The following is a 5,547-nucleotide window of genomic DNA, read 5'->3' as shown; positions in this document are numbered from 1 at the left end:
GGTTTACGCCCTAAAAATATCCATTCTTACTATTTGTCCCAGTAATTCCACTGCAGAGAATCTATTTCAGGAAATTCTCAAAATTGCTAAGATATTTATGTAGAAAATGCTAATTGCAGCCCTGTTGAAATGGGAAGGGGTAAGGAATGTAAATAAGAGCCTGGAAGAGAGAAAACACCTCTCAGGATGTGTGTATGTATTTGCACGTGGAGAAAGCGGAGAAAGGATACATGCAGGTTAGCATTGCTAGTGCTAGAAGGTGGGAATGAGGGGGGGAGTTATTCACTTTGTCTCTATAGGCCTCCTGCATTGATTAACTTGCCCTAATTAACACAGCATATTGCTTTTGGAATTAAAAAACATACTCCAGGGGTGCCTGGGTGGCTCAGTCAGTTAAGCATCCAACTCTTAGTTTCGGCTCAGGTCATGATCTCCAGATGGTGAGATTGAGCCCTTCATGGAGCCCCTCAGCAGGCTCTACACTCAGTGGGGAATCTGCTTGAGATTCTGTCTCCCTCTGGCTCCCCCTCCCCGCCGCGCTCATGCTCTCTCTCTCTCAAATAAATAATCTTTAAAAAGAAAAAATAAGGGTGGCTGGGTGATAGACACTGGGGGAGTGTATGTGCTATGGTGAGCACTGTGAATTGTGTAAAACTGTTGAATCACAGACCTGTACCTCTGAAACAAATAATACATTATATGTTAAAAAAAAAAAAAAAGGCGCCTGGGTGGCTCAGTCAGTTAAGCAATTGCCTTCAGCTCAGGTCATGATCCCAGGGTCCTGGGATCAAGTCCCGCGTCGGGCTCCCTGCTCAGCATGGAGTCTGCTTCTCCCTCTGCCCCTCACCCCGCTCATGCTCACTCACTCTCACTTTCTCTCTCTCTCAAATAAATAAATAAAATCTTTAAAAAAAGAAAAAAGAAAAAGAAGACAGCAGGAAGGGAAAAATGAAGGGGGGGCATCGGATGGGGAGACGAACCATGAAAGACTATGGACTCTGAGAAACAAACTGAGGGTTCCAGAGGGAAGGGGGGTGGGGGGATGGGTTAGCCTGGTGATGGGTATTAAAGAGGGCACTACTGCATGGAGCACTGGGTGTTATACACCAACAATGAAACATGGAACACTACATCAAAAACTAATGATGTAATGCATGGTGATTAACATAACATAAAGAAAAAAAAGAAAAAAAGAAAAACCTCAAAAAAAAAAAAAAAAAAAGAGAGAAAGAAAGAAAAGAAAAAATAATACTCCAGGAGAAGAAAATACCCACATTATGAAAAATGAAACTATGCCAAATGGATCTGATCTTCATCTATCCTATCACACGGACCCTAATAAAAGAAATGAAGAAAAATACAGTTATTAAGTCTCTCAGGCCCCACAACAGCCAACTCTGCCTGGCTGACTTCTGTAGCCATGATTGGAGGTGCCATACCCAGTGGCTCACAGGTAGAGGAGCGGACTATCAGAAAATCAAAAGTGATTTTCTTAATCCCCAAATTAAAAGCACAACACTCTTTATCTTTGTCTAGAAGCCAGAGGGCATTAAGAGAAGAGACAGTCGTATCCCTACTTGTAGGTCACTGCCACATCCCAGCCACACCAACACCCCTGAGTTATAATGCTACGACTTGGGCCCATCTGAAATATCCCTTTGATGCAAACTGTTTGCACAGGAAGAAAATCAGATAACGAAGATTAGCTAGAACAAAGATTAGCCTGGCCTGTTAGGAAAGTCATGCAGACATATACAACTTTCAGATAATACTCCATAGCACTTAAACCAGCAAAGATAAAAATTTAAAAAGCTGTGGGCAAACAAGCATTTATATATATATATATATATATATAGCTTTCAAAATCAAAAATCAAAATCTCTGCATCAGGCTCCCTGCTCAGCAGAGAGCCTCTGCTGCCCGCCCCCCACCACCGCTTGTGTTCTCTCTCTCTCCATCAAATAAATAAAATCTTAAAAAAAAAATCATTTAAGCCTAGATGGTAGAATGCCAAAGGAAGAGACCTTTAGGATTAACATGTCCAACCCTCTCATTTGTCAGATGAAGAAGAAACTGGAACTCATATTGTCAACTGACACACAGACACTACAGAGCTAAGACACTCTGATAACAGGATCTGCTCTTCTAGATGCACTGAACATAATTCACAAAGGGTTTTCACAGCCGTTATTTTCTTTGGCCCTCACCAAATCCAGATGTTTCCACAGATGAGAAAAGGAAGGCTCAAAGGGTTTGGACGATTTGCCTACATCATGTGGCTAGTGGCTCCAAATCCCAAACCCCATACCCCTCTCACCAACCAGCACTGCTGCCCAAACCATTCCCGACAACCCAGGCAGTGGGTTCCCCAGCTTCAAGCGCACAGCCTGGCAAACACTAAGCACTCAAAAATTAGATGAGTGAACACCTCAAACTTGGAGAAAGCTAAGCAAATTGTGAATGATCAGCAGAATATGACAAATCTTTTAAAAAGGAAGATGTTGATAAGCTGAAATCCACATGAGATGAGAATGCTGAACCTCACCGAAGAGAGCCACAAATATCCTAGACCTCAGAGACAGGCCTCCATCATTTTGGCCTCAATTACCCAGAGCTGCCTCACCTGATCACCCTACCGCCAATCACTTCCTATCTCTCCTCAGCAGGTCTCAGAAATCCGCAAGGCTCCCTACTGCCCACAACACCAAATCCAAACTTTGTACCCTGGCCTTCAAGGCCCGACCAGCTGACTGATTCCACCGTTTCCTGAATTACTCACTGACCCTGGCCTTTTCTGGACTCGTCCCCTCCACCCCACAGAACCCACAGAACCCCATTTCCTTTATGCTACCAGATCTAGCCTTGGCTCCTCTTGGCTCCAGGTGAATACTGACTGGTCCCTTACCCCACTTTCATCAATCCCAGGTAAAAAGGGCAACGGCTTTTTTTTTCTTTTAATGAAAGTGGACTTACATGACATTCATTTGAACCTATGTGATAACCAAGTTCACCAGAAACAGGCACAATGAACAGGGAGCCCCATCGGCAGCAGCCTCTAATTTGGGTTTTCCAATACAGAAGCAGGAGTTGCCTTACGCAACCTATCCAGTCCCTTTTCTGGCCTGAGGGGTCTTGAGTTCCTGGGGCTTTTCCTAAAATGGCCCACTGGAGGCAACCAGGTGAGTCTAGGGGCTGACGCCACACCTACCTGTCCTTCCCATCCAGACCCCACCCCAGATCTGTCCCAGGAGTCAGGACCCCAGCTTCACTATCAGGCAAGTCCCTTCTCTCAGGAACCCAGTTTTTTCATATGTGAAAAGGGGAGAAGGGGGTAGCAAACCTGAAGAGAAAAATGACATAAGAATATCTTCCTAGTTATTAAAGGCTTTCCCATAAAGGTACCAAGAATATCCAAAACCCCTTGTGCTGGGACACTGCAAATTGTCACAATACATATATCTTGGCCATCCCCTAGGTTAGTGTGCAGACTTACCCCATTACAACACCCTGCTGTACGGAGGTCCCAGAGGTGCTGTAAGAAGTCAGCACCTGGTCAGGGGTATGTAGTTGTCGGCAATCTTCCGCCAGAATGAACAGTGCTGCAAAGAACAATCTTGTATAAGCATGTATCATTGTTCTGCGATTACTTCTCATGATAGATTCCTGGAAGTGGACTTACTGGCTGAGAGGATGCATGCATTTTAAATTCTGATACTTACTAGTTGAAAAACTTTACATGGCAATTCTCATAGTCCACTGGTATTTAGGCTTTACCTGGGGAATGTTTACAATGTGCAATCCTGACACACTCCCAGCCTCCTTTTACATCCCAGCCCTTCCCCTCCCCCTCCAGGAAGTCTGGGGAAGGGCTTCTGAAGCTGCTTTGTTATCCAGCTCCCAGGTGGCCCAGCTGTGAGAGGAGGCAGCTAGTGACTTCTATTTGCCCCGAGCACCTCACCTAGCACAAACCTCGGAAGCCCTGGCGCGGGGGCGGCAGATTTTGCAGGGAGGTCTCTGGGCTGTAGCCCAGGTCCCCAGTGGCTTCCCCCAAATGGCAGAGTCTGGCTCTCATGCACTGGACCACAATGCCTGGCACTGAGTGCTGGGGACAGAGTCATATCTCCAGACTCACCTGGATGCACCCGTTTCCCCTTCCAGACCCCCCACTTCCTGAAGGTCCCTGCCCCACAAATATCTTTGAGCCTAGTGACCAGGACCCAGTAGTTTTACCTTTACCCTAAGACTCCCCAAGCCTCCCTTCTCTAAGACAGAGCACCACTTCCCCAAGAGATCATTTGGGGCCTCCACAGTGGGCCTCAGTCTCCGCATCTGTGAAATGGTGGGCGTTGGGCAGTGGCACTGACATTTTGGGTGCTGCTGTGAGGAGGATAGTGTGGCCAACTAGGTTCTAAGCGGTTGCAGGGAAGTCTGGCTTCAAACGGGAGCCCAGGTGCACCCTCACGACATTTAATCAGCATTCTGATTGGCTTAAGGCCTGTCTGGAAAAAACCTCGATTTTTATTTTCAGATTTCTCCACTGCTGAAGCGCAATTAGGACCAAAAGCCTTTTCAAGGCTGCTCAAGGGTCCTCGGTAGCTGGGCCCGGATGAGGCACCAGAGGCCCAGAAAAGGCCTCGGCCGGTTTTCGGCTGTGTGCTGCCGCGCTCTGGGGAACACAGAGTCTGGTGGGGAAGCCGAGGGGGGCTGGTCACCAGGTACTTCACACTGTGGCACAGAGCAAAGGGAGGGACGAGAGTGCTGGCACGGCTGGCGAAGACCGAAGGAAACATCCCGGAGTTGAGTGCGGTGAGCCTCCAGAGACGGGCTCTGGGCGTTTCCAGTCAGGTGGTCGGCCTCAGTGCGGTGAGGGCTGGGCTCCACTGGCGGGCCCACCTGGGCTGAACGACACTGGCTGGCTGGGTGACAAGAAGCAAGTCTAGAGCCTCTGCGGCTCGTGGCTAAACCTGGAGCGGATACGTAACAGCACCAAGCCCATAACCCAAGGCCTGGATGGGATGGTACACACCGAGGGCCCCGCTCCGCGTCGCCGTGTGATAACACTCCTCAAGCGCTGTTTTCACCTCTGGCCGCCACTTGTGTTCTAGACCCAGGAGCTGCGTGCTTTGGGGCTGTGTCCGAGGCAGCCTTCTGCCCGACTCTAGCGGCCGTTGAGGGCAGAAGAGGCGTCGCATTCAGAACCCGGTCCTCACGAGCTGGGGTAAATCCCCGGGCTAACTGGGCCTCAGTTTCCTCTTGGTGCAATGGGAACCATCACACCGCCGGCGGAGATCTGGTGGAGGGAGCGGTCTCACAAACGTTAGTCTGCATTATTTCTCCCCTCGGTAACGGCCCCCACTCCGGGCGTGGAGCACACAGTAGGCGCTCCGGAAACGCTCTCCGAGAGGAGGAACGGGCCACTTCCTGCCCCCGAGCGGACTCTCCCGAGTCTGGGTTCCCACCACTCCTCTTCGGAGGCCATGTGGCATTCCTGAGGGTGGGGGTGGGCGCAGGAAGAAGGTGCCCTCCCGGCCCCGCCCCCTCCGGGCG

Source organism: Phoca vitulina, unplaced genomic scaffold (genome assembly GCF_004348235.1).
Source record: "Phoca vitulina isolate PV1807 unplaced genomic scaffold, GSC_HSeal_1.0 scaffold22, whole genome shotgun sequence".
Lineage (NCBI taxonomy): Eukaryota > Metazoa > Chordata > Mammalia > Carnivora > Phocidae > Phoca > Phoca vitulina.
The sequence above is the reverse complement of the archived record's forward strand: the minus strand, read 5'-3'. Positions refer to the sequence as shown.